This window comes from Pinus tabuliformis, chromosome 3_1 (assembly GCF_031772625.1).
Source record: "Pinus tabuliformis cultivar Carrire ecotype Pingquan chromosome 3_1, CPIR1, whole genome shotgun sequence".
Taxonomy (NCBI): Eukaryota; Viridiplantae; Streptophyta; class Pinopsida; order Pinales; family Pinaceae; genus Pinus; species Pinus tabuliformis.
Genome location: NC_142301.1, coordinates 947,146,138 through 947,172,276, shown reverse-complemented (window position 1 = coordinate 947,172,276; position 26,139 = coordinate 947,146,138).

The following is a 26,139-nucleotide window of genomic DNA, read 5'->3' as shown; positions in this document are numbered from 1 at the left end:
TTCCTCCTTTCCACTTTTGGCCAACCCCCAATGTTGAGAGTAGATATTACAATGGACACTTGATTCTCTTTTGAATTTGTTGGATATTCTTTATCAGAATCAAATCCCTCTGATCCATGAATTTGTTTGCTACCACTTACTTGTTTTCCTTATTTGTACAACTCTTGTTGTTGCAGAGGGTTGTTGGGCTTCACACTGCATGCATTGCAATGTTCTATCTAAACTTTTTGTGAGTTTTTCTGAAAATTCTGTACATTGTTGTAAACAATATTTTCTGTTGTCTCCTTCTTCCAGAGGCTTAGTGCATTGCCAACCTTTTGGGTTTTGTATTGTTTCTTATTTCTTTTGGGGTCTTTTTTTACCTTGTGGGCAGGCACTATGAAGGTGACCTGTTTGTAGACATCCACGACATCGAAAAGTCGTATTTTCGTAATATAAAGGTTGTGTCCATTGTATATTATTATGGATCAGTACAATGTGTTATGGTTATCCTTGTCTAATATCAACTTCAATGCATATTATGGCAAATGTAAATATGCCTCTTGTAAGACTATCATCATCAATCTTGAAAAATTTACCCAAGGAGTTCCCTATTCCTTCTAATACTTTATGATTCCAGAAGTGTAGTGAAAGATTATGTATCTGATCCATACAAGTATTTTAGATACCACCATAGTGGTGGCATCAAAACTTTGGAACCAAGGGATCATGAACAGTCCTGCATTGGCCCAAAACCATGGTCCCTCATTGAGGGCATATTCCTTATCTTTAAGTGTGTTGAATCTGACGATAAAAAATCCTTTGGAGCATAAAAGAATTTGATAATTCGGTTTCCATGTAGAAAATATCCATTGGTGTAGTGCGTCTCATTTGGGTCGAAATCGATTAAATCTAGATATGATTGCTTTCGTATGGAAATCTGACTAAAGCTCATTTACCTCAAGCAGAGAGACTATTAAGGTTGGTATCTAGGATGTTTTCTCTACAATATAGGGCCCCGATAGCTCTGGAGGTGGTGTTGGTTTGGTTTGGGTTTCATCCTTCCCTTTGACTGCATCTTTAAAAGAGTGTGTGCCCTTTCAGCTGGCTCTGGAGCATCTACCTCGCAATCTTAGATTGAGGATGATTGTCATATCTGAGGAAATGCCATAATGTTGGAGAGTGAAATTATCCTGTAAAATTTGTCCTAAATAAATCAAGCTTTGCATGTGTGTTGATAGCCTAGATGTGTTTGGATTTCACACTTTAATTCTTAGATCCACCTCCCCTTCTAGATTCGCTTGCAGACAATCCTTCCTTGCAACGTCTTGATAAAGGTTTGAATGAGATCCAAGTTTGTGGTGAGCGGATCTGTCTGAGAGAGGGGTCAATCTACTGCTGAAGGTTCTTGATCTAATAAATCTGGCCAAAAGGGTACCCGATCTATAACTTGAATCACCATTGAAGGACTCAATATGCAATTTTCCAATGGAAGGGCCTGATTTGCAAACCCTCATCTCAGTTGGAATGAGGTTGTTTATGTTTCATCTGATAGGGTCGGCGAATGGATTTCAGATTTCTAGGCTCCTATTAGTACTGCCCATGTATACACTTCTCTATGATTTAGGAATATGATCTCAGTTGGAACGAGGTTGTTTGTGTTTCATCTGATAGGGTCGATGAATGGATTTCGGATTTCTAGTCCCCTGTTAGCACTACCCATGTGTACCCTTCTCTACGATTTGGGACTATGATTCAGATTAGAATGGAGTGGTGGCGTGTACAAACCTCCAAATCTATTCGTGGTGTTGGCCGATCAGTCTTCTGTATGACCCAACCTGTTAGATCTTCGACGGATCTGAAGATTACATTGCATTTCGTAGAGGGAAGGATCATCCCAGAGCCAAACAATCACCATCTAGATGTAATGATCTCATGCTCTAGTTCATGGAAAAAATGTGCGGGGGTTGTATGTCCGAAACCACAAAGACAATTGCATCTAGGTAGACGGATCTAGAGTTGTGGTCATCGATGTTTCCCTGATCGCTAAACAAAAAATTTGCATGAGAGGTACCTGCATAAACCCTCTCTAGTGTCATCATATTCGCTCTCTCTTTATCTTCCACTTTCAATAATCACGGTGAAATTTACTAAATTATATTAAAAACTATTATTCATAAAAAAAATTCCTCTTTAACATCATATCTTATATAGACAAAAGAATAAGAAAAGACATATAAAATTTTAGAATGATATATTTTTTACTACACATCATGCGAACTATTCGTACACACTATTCATACACAAATGTAATGTAAAGCTAATTATTTATTGTTTTTAAATTTTTCGTTTTTTTAATATAAATATTAATATATTTATGTAATTAAATATCTTTTTTTTTTTGCTAAAGCAAGAGACTTTCCTTCTATTTCAAAAACCCAAAAGTAAAGTTACAATAAATACAAAAGGCTTGAATTTCTCAAGGCCTACAGAAACCTCAAGGCCGTACAGCCATAGATGTGACCTTCAAACAAACTAAAGGACAAGCTAACTTAACAAATGGTCCCCACAGTTAAAATTTGACCCAAAGTCGAATGCCATGAACCCATCCCTCATTAACTCGCAAAGATTGAAAATAGAAGCGGCCCCACTGAAATGCCCGACCAAATCTGACCGTCGAATGCCACTGCCAGAAAGGACGGCTTGGAGAGAAATCGAAAAGCCAAGAAGCAAGAACTTTAAGGCGCGATGAAGGGTGGTTTCATGAACCCCACCCAAGCTATGTGTTGAGAGCCTAGTGGAATCGCTTTCTACACACCAATATCACTTACCATTTGAAAGCCTTGCGATCATTGGAAAACTACTCAAAGCCTAGTTTATCGCACTGAAAGAGGGGTACCGTGGAATTTCCCTCGTGGGAGCAATCTAGCCTTTCAATCCGCTAAAACTGACCATGGAGTTCACAGCTGAAGCATTCAGTAAACCAAAGGAAGCTGTCACCATTGAGAGTTTGCCCTTTTTCAAGGAGCCGACCACAGTTCTGTGTATGAACTTGCATAGAAAGCTTTATTCTCTGCCTGACCCTCATGCCCAATATTTCAAAATTTATTTATCCTGTACAGCTTTTTCATTGCAGAGAGATTTTAACCTGCTTGGAGGCATCTCCTACCACTTCATCTCAATCCTACATTCGAAATTTAACACTCCTTGGTTGGCCAGTAAATCTGCAAGTTTATTGGCTTTCCTCCGAACATGATTGAAGCTAACAGTTCGAAGACTAAGGAGATGTTTTTGGATTCTCTGGTACACTTGTATTATTCTCCAATGTTTTGAGATTATTTCTGGCGCTGTTCCATAACTGATTTTCTTAACTGCATTTATAGAAATCTCTGAGTCTGCTTCGATAATGACATTCAAGCTGTGATTAAGTTTAAGAAGCTCTAGACATTGTTCCAAAGCCATTAATTCAGCCATGTTGTTGGTGGCTTTGCCTAGATGACAGTAGAAAGTAAAGATTATTTTTCCTTCTTCATCTCTTAACACCCCTCCATAACCTGCTGTCCCCGGGTTGCTTTTTGAAAGCCCATCAATATTGCATTTTAGAAAGCCTTTCGGTGGACGATGCCAGAACTCCTTTTCCATTTCCAACACTCTTTCGTTTCTACTAGGACCATGGTGAATGATCTCTTTCATACAGAGATGCTTGAGAATTCTCAATTCAAGCATTATGGGAGGATTCTTGGGACAACTCTGTACAGTGGTGGAAACTGTCTCCTTAATCTGCTTTAAGATCAGATCCATTATGCGAAGAGGAGTAGTTTTTTCATCCTTGAAAATTATTTTATTCCTTTCCTTCCACACATTCCAGATAATGAAGCTTGGTGTAAAGGTCCAGGCCAAATTAAGGATCTCATACTCTGAATTTTTTTTTCTCTACCTGCTCAGGGTGTTAATGATACTACCTTTGTCTCTATCTGTCTGTTGAAAAATGGTGTTAAAAGAATCGCACAACCAGGTGGTATAGGTGCAGCTATTGAGAATATGCTCTATTGTCTCCTCTTGAGCTTCACATAACTAACATCTAGAAGGCCCCATAACCCCCCTCTTCTGAATGTTTTCCCAAGTTAAAATTTTCTTGTTGCTGCAAGAGCAGCCACAAATCCTAAAAAGCCACATGGATATCAGCAGCTCTGTAAACAATGGCACCTTGGCAAGGCTGGAAATTCTGAGGGGCATAGGCGGAAGAAGAAACACTTCAACAAGAAGAATTCCTAGTCTTCCCAAGAAAAATCCGGAAGAAAACATTACAAAGCAAAGCCTTACAAGCATACAAAAATGTTTTCTAAAGAAAAAGAAATCATTTGCTATAATTGCAATCAGAAAGGTCACATAGCTCCAAACTGTCCAAACAAGAAGAAAGATAAAACAAAGAAGAAAGTCCAGTATAGAAACAAGAAAGGAAAAATTAATTTCTTTGATCTTCCAAGTAGCTATGATGAACTTATATCTTCTGATTCAGAATCAGAAAATGAATTGAATTTTGTTGAATCAGATAGCACATCTGAAGATGAATATTGTAATGATCCTCATTGTACAGAATGTAGAGATTGTGATTGCAGTGACCCAGATATTTGTAGGTGTAATGCAGTCAGAATGATGAAGTCTGACTATGATGAAACCAGCAAGAACATTTTTTCACAAATGATGGCAGCTAATGATCCTCAGATAAAAAACATGTATAAATCATTACTCACTGAACATTTGAAACAAGCACCCTCTGATTCAAAGAAGGCCACTAACAAAGGTTATGTACCACCTACTTCTCTATTCTCAGTAGGAGCATTGACTCGACAATTCAGAAATGAAGATTTTGGTGAAGATTTGCCACAGACATTGCCTGCTATTCATCAGGCAATAAAAGATTTGAGGAAAACAATAAAAGAAAATCGAAGATTGTGCATAGAAAAGAATAATTAATTAAACCTGAAACTATTGAATGCACAAGCAACTGCTGCCTCAACATCACAAGGTCCGATATTAGGAAAGGCAGAAAATTGGACATCTCATACAAATCCCATGGTGACACAAACACAGCAGCGAGAAAGTTCAGAAGAAGAAGAAGAACCAGGAAGGATGGATTTTGGATGCAATAGCATGAAGAGAGATGTCATGTATTGTATCAAAATGAAAGTAAGAGTTGGAAGCCAATATGAATATTGGAAAGTTCTTATGGATACTGGTTCGAGACTGAACATTGTGAGTGATATAGTGGTAAGCATGCATCTTCGAAGACTGACAGCATGTCCCAAGGTGATAACAGCAAGTGGAGAGATAGCCACCAAGCATGAAGTCGAAGTAGATGCATTTTTGACAGAGAAAATTGGAATACATTTGGTCTGTCCTGTTGTTCCTGGTATAGACTGTGCTATGTATCTTGGCACACCATTCTTCCAGAATTTTGAAAAACATGGAGCAAAGTTTGACAAAGACAGCCAAAGGTATGGTTATTTTGTCTCTATAGATGATAGAGAATTTTTTTTTCCTTTCATTAATTCTAGTTCGCCAAATAGACTGAAACGAATAGAAAGAATGGAAAATCTTTTGGATAAAATGGAAGTGAAGAATGAAATTTTGAAGACTGAAGAACATCTGGATAACGGGAAATACTCAAAGGAAATAGCAGACCTCACTGCTAAATTTAAAGAATGTTGTTCTGATGACCCAAATGCCTTCTAGCATATTCATAAGCAGGAAGTAGAACTTCCTCTCAAGAAAGATTTCAATGGAAAACTAAGCAGATAAAAGGCAATGGCGATGAATGAAGAACAAATGAGTTTATGCAGAGAAGAAATTAAGGATTTACTAAAGAAAGGTCTTATCAGGAAATGTAAGAGCTCGATTGCTTGTTTTGCCTTTTATGTCAACAAGCATGTTGAAATCGCCAGAGGAAAACCAAGGCTTGTAGTTAACTATAAACCTCTAAATGACATCCTTGATTATGATGCCTATCCTCTACCTAAACCTTCTTCCATACTTGCTCAAATTTCAAAATCAAAAATCTTCTCTAAATTCGATTTAAAATCTGGCTTCTGGCAAGTAGGAATAAAAGAAGAAGACAAGTGGAAGACAACTTTTTTAGTACCAGGAGGTCATTATGAATGGAATATCATGCCATTCGGATTGATCAATGCTCCATCAGCCTTCCAGTGAATAATGGATGAAACTTTTGAAGGAATGGATGAATTCCTGAAGAAATACATTGATGATATTTTGATTCATTCTGATAATATTGTTGATCATATTAAGCATTTAAAAAATTTTCTGTGCAGAGTCAAAGATATGGGCATAGTATTATCAGAATCCAAAATGAAGTTATTCAGGCCTGTAATAGAATTTTTGGGTTATAATATACAGCATGGATCCTATACTATAATCCAGAGAAGTTTAAATTTTATAGACCACTTCCTTGATGAAATCAAAGGCAAAACTCAGTTGTAGAGGTTCTTGGGAAGTTTGAACTATATTTCTAAGTTTCTGAAGCATTGTGCACAAGAAAGAAAACTTTTGAATAAAAGGCTTCAGAAAGAACCAATTCCGTGGAATGAGGATTGTACTCAAGCAGTGAAGAGGATTAAAGAAAAGGTAAGAAATATACAGCCACTCTCCCCTATCAGAGAAGAATGGGAGAAAATAATAATGACAGATGCCAGTCATGAAGGATGGGGTGCAGTTTTGTGTCAGAAGAATCCCAGCAGCAAAACAGAGGTAGAAATCTGCCAGTATGCATCTGGTCTTTGGGCCAAAAATCAGATGAATTGGTCCAGTCTCAAGAAAGAACTCAGGGTTGTCTGCCTAGGTATTGCTAAATTCAGAGATTTTATTATCTATACCCATTTCACTGTCAAAACAGATTGTCAAGCCTTGAAATATGCGATTCACAAATGTGAGTTCAAAGATGCTGCTATGGTAAGATGGATCATGCAACTCAGCTAGTATAATTTTGATGTTGAATTTGTCAAAGGAGACAAGAACAGTTTTGCAGATATGCTCAGTAGAGAATTTTTATCCAAACATTCAATAATGAGTCTGCACTATAATTTCATCAGAAGAAATGAAGACATTGTTGAGATTGAGACTTCCTCGGGATGGATAGCATATGAACTAGGTAAAAGTCTTCTAGACCATGACGAGGATTGGCGTCCCATCAAAGAAGTCAGGTATAGAACAGGCATTGATTTCCTCTGGACAAACCCTCACTAGGATGAAGTAAATGATGAAGCTCTTGAAGCTTTAGACTACTTAAGACAGATTGGAAGCATTGCCTACAGACTTGAAAAAGATCACGAAGATGATAATAGAATCACTAGCTATCATATAACCTTCAGAAGATTTGACAATCATCTTCACAGAGAAAATTATGATCCAGACCGGCAGCAAGAAGCAATTTATACAGCAATGAATCTGCAAAATTTTTCCACTAACATGTTTTATTCTTTACAATTTTCTTTTCTGTTTGAAGATATTCCAGTGGAAGACATGGAAGAAGATGATCTGCTCCCAGATTGGTTCATGGATTGGTGGAATAAGTAAGGCTTATCACTGCTCATCATGAAGCCATACTCCTTAACCATGTTAAAGATTCCAAATTTTAGCCCTCCAAGCATGATGCTGACAGATGTTTTGTACAAAACAATAAGAGATTTGGTAAATCTAAGCAGTACAGATTTTCTGAATGGTGTCAGAAGATGTGGTCATGTGCGATGGTTCGTAATGAATCATTACAAAGCAAGGACCATTAATCCGAGCTCCAGCTATGAAGAATTTCACGGAAAAATTGACCCAAATGAAAACCCTTTCATGAATCTAAACTATCTATACCAGGGAAAATTTTAAGAAGCCCCCCTAAATTTATATGTATAATAAATGGGTGAATCTCCATGGTATATAGGAAAAATGGAAGGCGATTTTATCAATAATATAATATGTATATATAATTTTTTGGCGAATCTCTCACCAGGCATGGTGAATATTTTACTCAATTATAAAATCTTGTAAGATCTCGGTGAGTCTTTCACTAAATAATAAAACTTTGTAAGGTCCTAGTGAATCTTAGCATTGTGAACTCCTAGAGAATTTTTTGAAAAAGTATAAAACCATATATGACAAGAGCCACATGGTGGCAATATCACTGTTTTTTTCACATTTCCACGAAATGGAACTTGTTTATAAAATTATAAAAAAAGCCAACCAAGTCCCTTATAATATGTAGGTAAGCTTATAACAAAGTCTAATACATCTACTATGCTTGTCTTCATTCAATTGTCATAGCTGCTATACTTAACACTGTGAATCACAACTCTCTCAGAACTCAACTCTATAGTGTAATTAAAACCTTTGGAAATTGAATCTGACAACTCTATAAAAAGGATTAGTGAAATAGAAGCTTTTGTGAATGAGCCCACTAATTATCACTGCTAAACAATCAATCCAGACTATGAAGTCATGCATCTTGATCACAATCGTGCTCATGATCAAGGGAGTGTGACCACCTAGCCTGACATAATGGCCATCATAGCTTCCAATAATCAACAACCACCTTGCAAGGACATCCTAGCTCATGTCTCATGAATTTTATTCATCAATATTAACCAATATAAATCTTATAAATATAATATTAGAATCCTCTCCAGATTCACTGTTAATACAAGGGTAAAGGAAATTTTCTAGCTCAAGGCACTAGCCAATACCAACTTTGGTATTTGTGACCCCTTTGTGGGGATGCACCTACCTTGCCCCGTTGGGTTTCTGCCTTGTAACATAGTTCAAGGATCATAAGACTTTCCAATCCTCCTACTCCATTAGACACACTTTATATGCTATACATAGTGAATGGAAAAGAAGCATTATAGAACACACAATTTCACAGAAGGAAGAAAAATCTTCTCCAGTTCAATATCAAAATCTTAACCACTGATTAATAAAGAATAACAAGTAGTGTAATGAATTGTTCTGAGTTATTTATTTACAAGCTGTAAAGAATGTAGTGGAATGGAAAATATTACTTAGGCGACCCTTCAATATTTTCTACTAATATGTCTGTGCATGTACATATGAAATTAAGAGCATTGTTGAATACAAAGTTTCCTTTTCTCTTGCCTCCATTTTGACAAATCAGTGTGAAATCAGTGTCACTATGAATCCCCTTTCCTATGTGGATGTTTTGACAAATCAATGTGAAATCAAAGTCACTTTGAATTTCCTTTCCTGCGAGGAATCACATCCACAGTTGATTAGTAAAATATAATCTACTATATATTATGTTCAAGAAACTGACTGCAATCTACAATGGAAACGAGACCTCAATTCTTATTCTAAATTTGAATATCTCAGGACAACATAAGAGATAAAAATGCATATGGCCTTAGTAGCTAGAAAACAATCACTCCATCATTACAAGACCACCTAGATTTCAGCACTTAATCTAAATAATGGCACCAGTTGTAGTGCTTATTTGCATTAACACCATGGAAAAGCAACAACAATGTTTCAAAGTACACTTACTAGAAAAGTTGTAACGTTCTGAGAATATTTAATGATAGCATCTAAACCTCATAGCTATGGTGGGGAAACTAGGGAACCCAAATATCGGAAGATATCTCATACCAAATCTGAGAAAAAAATAAAAAAGGGAAAAAATCAAAATCTATAAATCAAGCAATGAATTGTTTACAAATCAAATACAATTCCTTAACTAACAGTGAAATTGTGGTGATATAATTAAATATTTAGTAAGAGGGTAACTTCAAACCATGGGATATTACCTTTGTCATTACTGTCATCCCTCAGTGACTGAGATTACAAATCAATACTTATGGAAAGATTGTAAGAAATTATGTGAAATAGTAAAGCGTAACCTCTATTTTCAAGCAACAAAATCAAGACATTGTTACATCAAGAGCCATAATTGATACATAATCAATGAATCAAGTCTTTGTATGGCACAAGATTGTTTCACAACCTCTATTTTCTCAATAACAAAATCAAGACATTGTATGTGGTTATTGCCAAAAGGAAACTGCATTCTAATTTGGAAGAGGATCTTATCAAAAGACATGGATTTATTCAAAGCTACAATGCCTAATGGGTTACTGAAAAATAAGTTGTAATATGGGATCATGATACTTAAATTGAAAAAATATGCTTTCCTTTTATAAACATTACTGTTATACAATGTTTTTTGAAAGCATTAGAAATTGAAATTGGGCCTTTCTATCAAGACAAATTTTCATTAATAGAATGTACTTTCCTACCTGAAACGTTGTAGATATCCAAGAAAAACTTGAAAAGCATAAGAGAACTTAGCATAATGTACTTTCTCTCCTTCCTTAACATTCTTAAAGAGTTGAGGTTCCCCAAGTCATCAGGTAACTTTCGAAGGAAATGATAGTTAGTAATAGTCCAATTCGCAACTGAAGATGTGTCACAAATACGAGGGGGCATCTCCTCCAAATCACAAAAGTGCTCCAGGTTAAAATCTAGCATTATTGGAAGCTTAATGCTCGACTGGTTGTTACTGAACCCAGACATTTTTCCATTCTTCACTAAAAGCTTAAAGATAACTTCTCTAAGTTCTACATGACTATACTATGCTCTTGAAGTGGGGGTACATGCAGGCTCTCCAAGTGAATAGTCTTAAACTAAGTGAAGATAAGGCTGATAGATCAATCAGTGTGGATCTCTTTAAACCATAATTGAATACTATGTCTCTCTTGAACCCATAATTGAATACTATTAGGACTTTCAAATTTTTCATGGAACTCAAAAATGTTGGAAGAAAGTATTTGCTTCCAAAAATAGTAAAACTAAAGCCTCTGCTTGAGGACAATTGATGTCACACCACTAACACTTCTCCATGGAATCTATATAGGTAAACCACAAATGTAGAATTCCATTAGAATATTGTGTTTATTGAATACACAAATGAAATAATTGCATTTCTTTAAAATATCTATTGAAATCAAAATTATTGATCGATAACCTAGTGGGTGTAGGATAAAATTCACCTGTGTCATTCACAGAAAGCATGAGAAAAAACCTAATACTATATATAAAACCAAGAAAAATTCAAATTCATCACTTCTAGGGACCTCGTAACCACCCTGCCAATACACAAGTATGTTCCTGTTTGCAGTTAGAAAAATTACACAAATTACAATCTATTTACTCCAGCATATGTTGGAAAGTTATAGAAGGATGACTAGTGCAATCAATCCATTCCTTTTAGCCCTGGATTTGTTTCAGTTTAAAACAGAAGTATACAAATATACTTGTCCAATGTCTATGCTTTAACCATTCACCTTAAGATGTTTTTGCAATATAATTTCCTAAGTCTATTTAATATCTTCATTATCATAAAAACCAACCTATATCCATCTTAACTCCACATCTACCACTCTTAGGGGGATGAAATATATTTATCCCTCTGAGCACTTGGTAGACCCCAGAATTAAGATGGATCTAAGATGATAGAATTTCCCCTTTAAATAGTCTATTCTCACATGAATACCATGGTATTACCATGGGTCAATACCATGGGGTTATCATAAACCTGGAGCTTAAAAATTACTGTTAGTAATTTATAAAAATTAATAAAATTAATAGTTGAATTTTTTTATTTATTTTTATTTTAACCAAGCTAAAATGTTTAACATACATTAAATTACAACATCCATTTTTACTCTTGATCCGCCAAGCCCCGAGAGGGATCAAATATTTTTTCAGTCTATGCTAGTTTGCATATCACGATATTTGATACCTCTCGGGGGTTAGTAGATCTGGAGTAAAGATGGATCTATGCTGGTTTAATTCCCCCATTTAAATAGGCTACATTCCAGGTGAATACCATGGGTCAATACCATGTGCCATTTTTATTTTTATTAATATTAATATTAGGGTTAATAATTTTTTTTGCATGGTATTAATAACAATCTAGTCCATGGTAGTTGTCCCATAGTATTTTGCCCATAGGTTTCACCTAAATATAACGCATTTTTTTAGTGTTCGTAAATATAAGGTGACTTATGGAGTAAATATAAAAAAATGCTTTATTTGTTTACCATACCTCTCGTTTATTTATATTTTTATTAATTTACCATACCTCTTTTACAAATATGGTATTTGGCCAATAGGATTCACTTAAATAAAACCTCTTTCTTGAGCCTTCATACATAGAACGAGGGTTATGGACTAAATATAAAAAGAGGTTTTATTTATTTACCATACATCTAGTTTATTTATATTTTATTTATTTACCATACCTTTTGAGTAAGTATAAAAAGACGTTTTATTTATTTACCATACCTCCACTTTACTTATATTTTTATTTGTTTACACCCTTGCATGTATATAAGGTGACTTGTGGAGTAAATATAAAAAATGTTTTATTTATTTACCATACCTCTCATTTATTTATATTTTTATTAATTTACCATACCTCTTTTATAAATATGGTATTTGGCCCATAGGATTCACTTAAATAAAACCTATTCTTGAAAATGGGCGAATGGATTCACTTAAATAAAATTGATTCTTGAAAATGGGCGAATGGAAGGTTGTAACTCCTAGTTTGAAGGGCTAAATTTACCATTTTTACCCCCTCCCTTAAAATAAGGTGGGCTATTTGAGGTGATTTGTAAAAATGTGCTATGATACAAAATATTCGCCCACTAAAAATTTAAAACCCCTTAATTTCGCCAAAGGGCGAACATTCGCCCCTAAAATTTTCTATGATTTAGACCTACCTGATCATCATAGTACCACCTTATGGGAATCTAAAAAAGAAGTATGGGTACAATATTATTCGAATTACTTGGTTGAAAGGTGGAACTATCAGTATTACACTTATCCACAAGTTGATTATTACACCTTTGATTGATGTCTTTCCAACCAACTATGGTGTTGGACAAGTTTTCCTGGGTTCCCTTGTCCTGGAATCTCCACTCTCTAATATTTGTACAAATGAGATTTGCATATCTCAACTTTAAGTCTTTTCAATCTTTCGAGGGTTCTCTTTTGATGAATATCCTCTGTGTAAATATTGTGTGTACTAGATTCGGTCCCCATATGCCTCTGGCTATCCGTAAAAGGAGAAGGGATGAGATAACATGGGACAGTCCTCCCATGCCCGAATCTAGCTTTCGGCGATCTGATCAGACCCGATCAGCATCTTTCTTTTGAGTCATCAATTTGTACACTTTGCATTCGACAGTTCACGGATTCTTGTCCCCCTTTTCTAGTTCTATAAATATTGGGAACTACAAGGTAAGGCTCATTCGGGTCTGAAGAATTAGAGAATCTAGAGGTCTAAGTCAAGCTTTCTCCTGCTCTACATCTGCGGACTCTTAGTCTGATCTACTTGCACCACGAGAAAGGTTCTAGTCTGTTAAATGATTTGAGAAGCCTACGCATTAGTGCTCAACATTAATGTGAACCTAAAGTGGCCAAATCATATAGGTTGTAAAGTCTGTAAGTCTGTTTTAATCTCGAGACTCAGTCTGCTTGTATGCCAGGTAGCCTGTAGATTTGTTATGCTTCGGCTAACTCATATCTACTAAATGCTACAGCAGTCAATCTGAGGAAGAAATTGTCTTATGTAATGTTCGCATCCATCGTATTCATATATGAATAAAATCATTTTTTTCTACTTTCCGCAAACTTGCTTTGTTATTTATATCTGTGAAAGGTCTTGTGTAAACCAGGGATGGAGTCACTCACTATTCATATGGTGAGGGTGCGTTAGCACACTCAACTATTAAGGAGAGGGATGGAGTCACTCACTATTCCGATGGTGAGGATCGGCAGGGTGAGGGCCGACAGGGGCTCGACTACCAAGGTGATGAACTAACCACATGAACAGGTTGATCTTCATCCACCCTTGGTGGCTCCAAAGTTTTTGCCAGGATTTTTCCAAAATGCATGGATCTAGGTTTAGGATTATTATTTTTGCTTCCTTGATATTAAAGATACCTTCTTTGTTTTGGCCCCATCTTAACTGATCCGGCCCATCTGTTACCAAGATTTTCCTTTGATTTAATATGCTCATGAGTTCTTTTGTTTTTGCTTTTATGTGGTTGTCCCCTCTACAATATAATTTCTTCCAGCTTCTCCACTTGTCAGTGTCATGAGGAAGATTCCAGAAATCTCTAACTTTTATTAATCCTTGGGGATCGGTTTCCTGCTTGAGACTCATAAAGTCCTATCTTAACAACATTGGTTCTTGTTGCCATTTATCTTCCCAGAAGAGAGCTTGGTCTCCTACTCTGATTTCCCAGAAGCTATTGTTTTGAACTAGGCTTCTGTTATCCCAGGCTTTGTTCCAGATGTGAGAGCCTTTAATGTTTCCTAACATTCTTATAAGATCATTTGTTTGCCAGGAGCTTGCATATTTTTCTTTCCAGGTTTTGGCCCACTGCGCCCTGGTTCTTTAACCCATCTCCACCAGAGCTTGGCTCCTAATACATTACTTAGAATCTCCTGATCATCTAAGCCTAGTCCACAATGATTTTTGGGTTTACAGATTTTATCCCAAGAAACTAGGGCCCATTTCTTCCTAGTTTCCTCCTTTCCCCAAAGAAAGGCTCTATGAATATTCCTGAATTGCTGTAAGACCCCTTTGGGAGCTGGCGGGGCTGATAAAAATAAAACAGGGATAGACTGCAGAATTTCCTTTGTCATAATCAACCTGCCAACTAGGTTCAGCGATCTAAAAGTCCATTTTTTGATCTTGTCTTACATCTTGTTGAGCACCGGTTCCCAGATACTCTTGTGCAATGCTTTAGTTGTGAGGGGAATTCCCAGATACTTTGAAGGGAGGACATCCCTTTGGAATCTCAGAATTCTGGAGATGTTCCTTTGAATAGCAATGTTAGTGTTTAAGAAAAAAAAAATTGATTTGGAAATATTGACTTCCATACCTGACACCAAAGCAAATTCATTCAGGATTTGCTTGTACGCTAAAGCTTCTTTGACTGTGGGGATACCCTGCAGCATAGTGTCATCCACAAATTGTTGATGAGTCAATGCTTGACCGTTCTCCATTAATTGGAGGCCCTTGATCTTTCCTAAGACTTTAGCATTTCTAATGGTTCGGCCCAATCCTTCCATCATGAGGATAAAGAGAAAGGGAGAGAGTGGGTCTCCCTGCCTGAGGCCTCTGGAGGGAGTAAAGATCTCTGAGGGCGAGCCATTCACCAGAATTGAAAAGCTGGGTGAAGTGACCATAGCCATAACCCATCTGATCCAGTCATGATCAAACCCAAAAGCAGAAAGGACCTTTTTGATGTAAATCTAGTTCACCTTGTCATACGCTTTTGCAATGTCTAATTGCATAATCATATCGACCTGCCTTTTACTAGTGAGTGAATGAACAACCTTGTGAGCCTGAATAATGTTGTCCAGGATTTGCCTTCCTTCAACATAACCAGACTGTTCCCCTGAAATCAAAGAAGGAAGAAGAGGTTTGAGTCTGCTGGCCAGAATCTTGGAAATGATTTTGTAAACCACATTGCATAAAGCAATGGGTCTGAACTTATCAGGAGACATGGCAGAGTCCTGTTTGGGGATCAGGGAGATGAAGGGGGTGTTGAGGGCTTTAAGAATGGATCTGATTCTTCTAGAGTCCTCTACAACATCCAAAATATCCTGTTTGACCACATTCCAGCAGGCTTTGAAAAAATCTACATTAAAACCATCAAGACCTGGAGCTTTGCCATTCTACATATCTTTGATAACCACACTGACTTCTGCTTCGGTTACTGGTTTATTTAGGTTAAAATTATCTTCTCTGGACACCAACCTGGGGATATTCTTTATAATTTCCTTGATGTGTTGATCTCTGTCTAGATTATTTTCTTTCATGATGCCTCTGAAATGCTAAACCAACACAGCATCAATATTCCTATGAGAGGTCTGAAGCTCCCCATCTTCATTCAATATTGAAGAGATTCTATTATGCGTTCTATTAGCTATGGTGGATTTGTGGAAAAATCTAGTATTTCTTTCACCTTCTTTGAGCCATTGAACTCTAGACTTTTGTTTCCAAAAGATTTCCTCTTGTTTGCATAAATTCTCCCATTCTTGGTTGTGTTTTTCAGCTTGCTCACTTTTGATTTTATCAAAACCATCTATGATCATTGCTTGGTTTAGTTCTTGCATTTTGATTTCCACTGATTTTTTGTTTACAAAAATGTTGCCAAAATCCTTCTTGTTCCATTCTTTGAGTTTGAGTTTTATGTGCTTTAGTCTTGTTTGAAGGAGGAACATTTTGGTGCCCTGGAACTAAAGATCTTCGGACCACCATTTTTCAATGTTGCTGATGAAATCTAGGTGGGAGAGCCAGATATTCTCAAATCTGAAGGGTCTATTCCTAGGAGAATCGATCCCCTTGATTTCTAATTGAATCGGCCAGTGATCTGAGCCTCCAAATGGGAGAACACTTGCAGATATTTCTTTATTTGTGAGCATCAGCTTCTCGGAGATCAAAAATCTGTCTAACTTGGAGGCAACTTGGGAATTACCTCCTCTTTTGTTATTCCAAGTAAAAAGGCCGTTTTGAATTTTAGAGTCAACCATTTTCATGTCTTCTGTGAAAGAATGGAACGCTACTGAATCTTTACTTAGCATTTTGGTACTTCCCTTTTTTTTACGAAAGAGATTTCATCATGTTAAAGTCTCCTCCAATGACCTAAGGGATTTCTTCATGTCTGCTTCTGAGATCTACCAGGCAGTCAATAAATATGAGTTTCTCATCTATTCTTTGAGGACCATAAACATTCGTAACCAGGAAGGTATCAGACATTCCCACTGGTTGAATGATAGCTGATAACTAATTTCTTGATGCCTCCGCATCTACCATGCTGACTTTTTGGGGGTTCCAAAGAGTGAGAATCCCTCTAGCTGTGTTCTCTGCTTTGACTTATAGAAACTCAAATTTACTAAGCCATTTGCTATGGATTTGTTTTATTTTCTGAATGGAGCATTTTGTTTCTTGAATGAAGATTATGTCCGGCATTGCTAGTTTCATTCTATTACTTAGCATTCTTTGTTTTCTTTTACTACCTAGACCTCTAATATTCCAAGATATGAACTTCATAATTAAATATTTGTAAAGGAGTAACTGGTTAGATCTTTCATCTTACCCGAATCTATCATTAGCTTCCCACACTCCATCAAGAGCTCATTTTTCTTTTTTCTGCCTCTTTTCTTTCCTAGATTTCTAGTGGCTAATCCTGGAGCTAATTTCATTATTTTCACCCCTCTGTGCTCCTGTTTGTGGATGCTTTTACTTTTTTCCAGCCCTCATTCCTGAGTTTTGCATAAAAACAACTACTGTATTCTGTTGCATTCTTCTTGAGGCAGAGAATCTATTCCTTCTTTGGTTCCCTGCATTAGGAATCCTTCCAAATCCAAGTTTTCCTTGTCTAGAATTTCTTGTAGTTCACGCTCTTCCAGATCTGTTTCACTTTGGGTCATTTCCTGGTCCATCTCCATTTCTATATCACTTTTCATGGTCTCTTTTTGAGAATCAATATCTAGAGATTGATTTTTGTCCTCGTTTTTTTCTTTTTCTTTAGCTTCTTCCTCCTGATATTGGTTCTCTTTTGTGATTTCTTTAGTCTCTTCTAGCACTTGAAACTTATTCTAACTACCCTTCTGCCCCTCAGTATGTTGTTGCTTTGACCCCTTTTTTCCTCCCCTTCCTCTACTAGCCACTTTCTGAAAGCTTTCAATGTTCTTCGTTGTATTAAGTTTTTCTTTGTTATCTTCTTTACTGAGAGGGAAGTTTCTTAACAGATGCCCATGTTCATGGCATCTTCGGCATCTGAAAGGGATATGCTCATAGTCTACTGTCTGCACCCACTCCTCATCAAAAACTTCCAGGATAACTTCATCCGGAAGTGCTCCTGATAGATCCATTTCCACACATATCCTAGCAAAGGAGGTATATTTTCCCCTTCTTATGGCTTCAGAAACTTTAACAAAGCGTCCTAGTTTATTGCCTATGGCAGCCAACGATTCAGTTTGCCAATAATCCAAAGGTAGAGAGTAGAGCCTAACCCACATAGGAACCGAAGAGAAAGTCTCCCTCTCTGGGACAAAGTTCATTCTCCAAGGTCTCATATAGAGACCTGCTGCAGCAAAAAAATAGGGTCCTCCTTCGAATATTTTATCTTTATCTTCGATGTTTGAGAACACCACTATGAAGAATCCTTTTGACCCAAGATGTAGGTAAATGCTTCCCTTAGGTTTTCAGTGAAACTTGATCCATTTCTGCAAAGCCTTTTCATTGGGCCATAGTTCCATGAATTTATAGATAATGGCGTACGTCCCCATGTGTTCTCTGTACTCCTGCAGAGCAGGATCATTTAAAATTACTCGAGGAGTGATTTCTGCTTTTGGTTTGCAAGGTCCTTTTTGTTTTTTGTCTCTTGAACCCAGACTTTTGTCTTCTTCCTCTTTGTCCTTTGTGCTGTTATTTTCTTTTGTTCTGGTCCCATCTATTTCCTTTTCCTTATCCCTGTTCCTGTCATTCGTACAGACTCTACTGTTTCCAATCAGTGATTTGCTTCTGTTGGCCACAACATTTCTATAGGAGGGAGTCGAGCTCCCTCCCCTGCCACTCTCCATTAGAGTCAAACTCTGCTAGCTTCGGTAACCCTAGTCGCTTTGGCTCTCCCGCATAACCCGAGGGAGTAGTTTTCGAATCTATGTAATTAAATATCTTATTTTGTATAAGATATTTTTTTATGCTCACAATATTATAATAATAAAATTCAAGGCCATTATAATAAATATACTCAATAGCAACTCAACATATTATTTACATAAATACAATCTAAATAAAGAAGATCAAATCACTCAGTGAATCATTTCTATTAAATTACCTAAAATATACTTAATCAACTATAATTAAATATTTTAAAATAATTTTTGATATTATTAAATAAATTAAACATTAAAATTTTCAATCGAAGAAGTGAAATCCATAATAAAATATCAAAATATCAAAATATATTCCATATTCTTCTTTTAACGTGTACTTTTTCCTGGTACAAGGTATAAATATACGCTCAACATATGCAATGCTAAATCATAACATCCAGGGGTTATAGATCTTCTGCACGGGATAAATCCGCTACAAACCAACAGGTGAAATCCATTATAAAATATAAAAATATAAAAAACTATTCTATATCCTTCCTTTAACTTATCCTCCTCATTATGTGGTAATATTCAGGGGTTATAGATGTACTTAAGATAGTATCCTTATTGAGTAAGGAGGATGAAAATGACCCTTGTGACCAAATATCAACATGCCAAATGTGTCACCTGCTATTCTGTATTACAAAACATGTATTATAAACCATTTCCCCAACAAAGTCAAAGGCCGTGTACTGTAGTTCACTTTCCCAACAAATACACTTAGGTCTCATTGTAAAACCAGATGTAAAAATATGGGAAATAAAATTATTTATCATATTTTGCTTAAAAGAAATGAAAATGATGAAGTCATTAAAACGAACTTCCGAATACACATTAAAATCGGCCATATCCATATTCAATATTTCAATCTTTTATATTAATTTGATTGTGTGAAGAGTTTCCTATAGAGTGCACAATAAGCTTCGATTGATGCTGTAGTGTGCCACAAACACTGACCAGCAAATTATTAAAATAATATTTGGTTGTGTTAAGAGTTTCATATGGAATACATAACGAGGTTCGATTGCTGGCGAGCACGTTATAAAATGAATGGAACTTGAAAATGTAAACAAATTGTTTCTTAACCTTTTTATTAGAATAAATTATCGTAATAAAATACATTGCAAAATGAACCCTGTCATGAGCTTTTCCTTGCAGACCATGTGAACTCATATGGAACTGAAATTTACGAGATCCTTCCCAGTAAAAAAGTGCTAAAGTCATTTAAGCGCATTACATCGATTACACGCCCTTTTAATTTACAGACAGGATCCTCGAATGGAGTAAACATCGCCATCGCCCTTTTAATTTACAGACAGGATCCTCGAATGGAGTAAACATCGCCATCGCCCTTTTAATTTACAGACAGGATCCTCGAATCGAGTAAACCTCGCCATCGCCCTTTGAATTTACAGACAGGATCCTCGAATTGAGTAAACATCACCATCTAATGGTCGAAGAAATGTTCTTGAAGGAGTTTGAAGGCCCTTGGGTTTGGAAGCTTCCTATCTACCGTTTTATTTATTATTACACTGAATCCTAATTTTAACTAGAATATTAAGATACAGCTCACTGTGGGTTGGTAGACTGAAAAACCGTTCCAACCACCAATTTCCCGTGGACTGTTCTATTTAGTTGTTTTTTAAAGCATTGTATGTTGACCATAAATAGAAGTGGGATAGTATTAAGGTGATTAAAGCATTAGGTTAAATTTTATTTATATAAATGAGTGTTTAGATAAGTTTTGGGTTTTTTGGTTTTGGGATAGTATTAAGGTGATTAAAGCATTAGGTTAAATTTTATTTATATAAATGAGTGTTTAGATAAGTTTTGGGTTTTTTGGTTTTGGGTAGTTTAAATGGTGATGGCCATGTAAATGAGGTATGATGTGTGAGGAGGTTCGGCATTCAAGTTTCTAGACTTACCTTTACTTGCAGAAGGGGAATACATATGCACTTAAAGTTGATAGTGGTACTAGTTGGAATTAACCCCGTCTTATACGTAGTATGATGCCCACCTGTTGTCAATTCATTTATTATTAAAAATAAAAAGGTAAAAGGAAAAAATAGTAGAGTAAAAAATGTTTTTGATTTTCACTCTGTTAGATAGCTAACCCTCGGGATTAACCTTGGGTCAGTTTGGGTAGCTATTGGAGTCCAAGAATTCCCAGGAACTAATTCCACTGTTTCATGTATGTATTAGTATGTATACATTATACATCATTTATTGAGATTGATTAATATACATTTGGTTTGGTTTCTAGTCTCATGTGTTTTATGGTGGTATCAGAGTGGAAGGTTTATCCACCATCTTGAGTAAGTTGAGCCACGGGTTTGTGGCCTTCCTGAGTGCTCCTCTTTCTTAGTGGACTGTCATTCTTGCCTCACTGTGTAAAGTATTGTAAACTAGAAGCCACAGTGCCAAAGTTACTAAGAATAAATGCAGCCACAGAGTGAAGCTATTGAGTTGTATGGAAGACCCAAGTCAAAGAATTGTCAACTGCGAATTTCTGTAAGTTGATCAATGTGTTGCGAGCCTGTCATAGTAATTCTTACTATATTTTTGAATGATTGTTATTTTCATGGGCCAATGAATTATTGAAGCTTGATTAAGGTTCCCAATTTTCTTTTGATGTGGCCCTCAGTAAGTCGTGCGATTATGATGATCCATTTTTAATCCTGCTGGTCAATATTTATATTATTCTATTCCAGTGTTTCGCCTGCGAAGAACTGTGTTGTGGACACTACGTGTTATGTTGTGCTGCTTGTAAAAGGTACCGACCAACTTCTCTTGGATTCAAAGGCATGGAACCGATTGATTTTGAATTTGATACATAATGTGGTGTAGTAATTTAATTATTCATATAATGAATAAGATGTTCAGATCTGCTGAACAACGAATATGAATCCTCAAAGTGAAATTAGAAGTTGATCATAATTGTGGACTCATTACTCCGTTGGAAGGTTGGAATGATTAAGGAAAATTTAGCCATGAGTAGGTTTTGACAGTCGTCTCTTTCAAGAAGTAATTCTTGGCATGGTTGTAATATTTATTCAATTTTTTGGATTCAATTCAATGCAAGCTAGTGTCTACAATGACGTTGGGTATGACATGTGGTTCACCGACGCAGGCAGGTGGGATGCATTTCTGCAGGTGTAAGTCTCTCTTATAAAGATTCTTATCACTTTCAAAGTCTCTCTCATAAATATTCCTATCACTTCACTTGAAAGTGATGAGACAATAAAAGAGTTGTGAAAAAAAAAACACCTGCGTTTTAAATCAAGACACGTTCTAAATCAAGACACTGCATATTTTTCTACGAGGGCATCACAGAAGAATTGAAATCCCTTGTATGCTACGTTGTTCAATGCCAAACAAAAGTTGAACCTTCCTGTATGAAATAACATTTTATATATTACAATCATTAATTTTTAGACTCAAAAAACTTCAAAAGGTGTTTTCCTCATTAGTCGAAGATCTGCCCCTCACTTGATTGAAGGAGCAACAATGTCCACGTGAGCCCATGTTTATCTATTTAATTATTAATTTCAAGTTCTATAGCCAACAGTGGAGTTTAGGAAGGTGCTGGATAGTGAGCTTTAATTTCTAGTAAAAACAAAATGTGCAAGTTGAGACTTCGCACCCAGCGGATTCATGATTTGGTTAATCCCTGATTTGGCTCTCACCGAGTCAGCCCACTCTTCCTTCAATGGATAGAACAGATTGAAGCCGCTTTGCATGTCAACCACCTTGGGAGTTGTTGCACGAATTGATATTGATTGTTATTAATGTGTGGAGAATCAATTGTTTCAGCAATTGTGACCGATGAGTCTATGACTAATTGCTCCAGTGTTGAGGTGAGAAAACTTTTTATTATGAGCCTTATGTAAAGTTGAATCCAATTAAAAAAGCCACAATAGATAAAGTTAACGTATTAAGCATTGATTATAGAAATATACAATAAGGGAATGAAAAGGCATTGTGGTCAAAAGAACTAATTTCACCATGGAAAATTTTAGGGGCTAATATTCACAAGTGGGCTAATTTTACATGGTTTTTTCAAAAATAAGATTCGCCAATTTCGATTTTTTTTAATGTTTCGCCTAAATTTTATAGTATAAAATTATTCTACCTTAAAAATTGTCAAAATTGTATAAACACTATATATAAATCTAATAGAAATTTACATGATTTTACAAAGATATCAACAAATATTCATAATTTGTAATATGGGGACTAGTAGGATTCGCCACGGTTTCTAAACTTTAAGACAAATTTTCATCCTTAAAATTTTCCCTGAATTTGGTAAGATGAGAAGGTTATAAGTTCAAATCCTTGTGGAGACATTTTTTGGAAGTTGTTTAAATATGCCATAGATAGGAGGTGTTTCTGAGATGTGGCTAAATTTTTAGATTGAAATGGTGACATTGGCAAAAAGATACGTTTGAATTATTTTCACCTTAAAAGTTTTCCATTGGGCATTTTAAGATTTATTTTGTTGAATTTACATTGTGAATTGCTAGCATACTTTTGGTGAAAGTCTTTGAGAAGTGGTTTAGGAGGAATCAAGGAGTGTTGTTGCCTTATAGTATCACTGGTTTTGTGTACTTGAAGGTCTGCCCTTCATCTCTTATTATATCGATCAATGTTCTTTGTCGAATTGTGTTGTAAAAGGGTGCATTTTCAGTGGTAGCCGACACCTTTTTTTTTTCAAAGTTGATTGCTCGAGAAAGTGACCGATCTTGATAATTTGTTATAGTTATTAAACAATTTAATGTCATCTACTATTCATAACTCCGTCCAAGTTAGCAAGGACACAATCTTTAACATCCATTCTAGTTTGAAAAATGTTAAAAGCACAATTGAATTCTTGGAGCAAGAATCTCAGTTTCAACGAGATGAACAACATGAATTACAAAGGAAGAATTTTTAACATGTTCTTACTCAGATCAATAGTTTGTTTGAGCTTGATCATCAGTCAGAGAATGATCAGAGTGATGAAGTGATTTCAAGAGTAAATTTGGGTGCAGCTAAAAGTCGTGTTCAGGAAAGTGTATGCAAGAGTCATTTGCATATAGATGTGAAGTCTATTGTTACCAAAACTTCTATAAGACAATGGGAGATATTACACACAATAAACACAGAATTGGTTTAGGTTACAACAAGGATATTCTGGATGTATCTTTTCACATTCTAGATTTTGCTAAACCTATACAATTCTGAAGCGCTGAATTTCTAGAAGGTGTTGTTCGAGAACAAGTTGATAGATGTCAACAATGTAATAGAGTTGGACATGTGAAAGATTGGTGTTTTGATCTTCACCCATGTGAACATTGTGGAAAGCCAAATCATCATACAAATAGATGTTCCAAAAAGAATACTACTGCAAGAGAGAAGGTAAATTGCAGATGGATTACTTCTTAAGATTTGACAAAAAAAACCAAGAATATTTATAGGCGATACCGAAGAATATGTTCCAAAGTGATGACCAACCTTGCAGTGATGAAGAGTACTTCTCACCTAATATCTGATAAGGGGGGAATTGTTTATGGTCTACTACAAGTTCGAGTTCGAGATGTCAAGTGAGCTTGAGTCAAAGTTGAGTTGATTGAGCACTTCCATGTTTGGAATTGTTCAAGCAACTGCTGTGATAGTCTCAGAGTTTGTGGTCTTCTTAAAACCACATTTTTTATTTTTTTGAGAATCAGCGATAGTTACATTGTTTGTGGTCACCTTAAAACCACATATTTTTGTTCTGAGAAATGCTATGAAGGTTCTAGAGTTGGTGTTGGTTGAGACTTTGAGTTCTCCCATCTTGGTTTGTGGTCATCCTTAAAAACCATTTTTGAGAGACATTCAACTCTTGGATGAGATACATTTATGCATTTTGAGCTCTTCTTCTTGGACTTTGGTACATCCCTTCAGATTAAAGGGGAACTATTAGATAGCTAATCCTCAAGATTAACCTTGGGTCAATTTGGATAGTTATTGGAGTCCAAGAACTCTCAGTAGCTAATTCCAATGTTTCCTATATGTATTAATATATACACATTGTACATCATTTATTGACATTGATTAATATAGATTTGATTTGGTTTCCACCAGGGGGCAACTCAATTGGTTAATCTGAGAAATATGAAATCATTGAAACTCCAAAGGCCTAGGTTCAAATTTCCCCTTCTTGTTAGCAGGAATAGGGGGATGAAGACATATCATAGCCCCTCAGAGGTTTATACATATACTTTATGGATTTGGTGATTTGGTTGTTATTTATCCCTTACTTCGAGCTATATTGTGAAGTTCATGAGTGTACATAGTAGTCTTTTTTAGTGTGAAGATAACAAAGAAACTTTAGAATTTAAAGCTAGAGTAGTCTAAGGAGGCGATGTTTTCCCCTGGAAAAGAATTGAATGTCTACCATGATTTTAACGAAATCTAATATAATTTTTTCAAAATAACGGTTACAACTATAAAACATTAGATTTTTGGGTGCCCCATGAGTCCTTGATGGTGTTGAATCCATTTCCACCCTAAAAAAGAATGAGTCAAACCCTCCCATGGTTGGGTTTCTTGAAAAAATTGTTGGATGCTGACGAGAAATTTGTTGTCCACTTGAAATCATCTCCTCATTATGTAATCTAATTCCAATCCTACCCAATTCTGATAATATGGATACTCCATCTCAAGTACATTGTTGACTACATTTTAGGTAATTTACTTAATAGTTTTCGTAGTTTAATGTATTCAACGTACAAATAGTAATTTGCAATAATGAGTTAGACCATATCAAACAAGGTGTGAAATTGAGTCAAACAAATAGTTTTATATATTATCCATGTGAATAATTTTTTCATATAGTGTGGTGTAGTGGTATGTTAATGTGAGAAGGTGCGATATAGAGGTATCTTAATGCAAAAAAGGGGCTGAAGTCTATTGGTTTTTCAATTTGGGTAGCTCTATGTGTTCACTGTAAATTCAATTCCTTGGAGTCATATGAGTGTTGGACTAACTTCACCACCGTGAAATAAATCACATAAACTAACCACCCAATGGAATGTTGGACTCACTGCACCACCGCGAAATAGATCACATAAACTAACCACCCCAAGATAATGGTAAAAGTTTAGAAATTTATTAATGCCTACCTATTTTTGTAAATTGACAAATCCCAACGAGAAAATGACCGAAATCAGGGTACGTAAAATTAAGTTTCAAAAATAAAACTACGGTTGTAATCCATGGAGAAACGCAAGATTCTCGCCTCTCGAGAAGTTGACGAAGATTAGAGTAAGAAAAATCATACAAAACGATCTCAAAAGATCTCAAAAGCCATAGTCGCCTCAGCAACTTCAAAGCCTACCAAAACATTATCTATTACACAGTACATAAATTTCTCATATC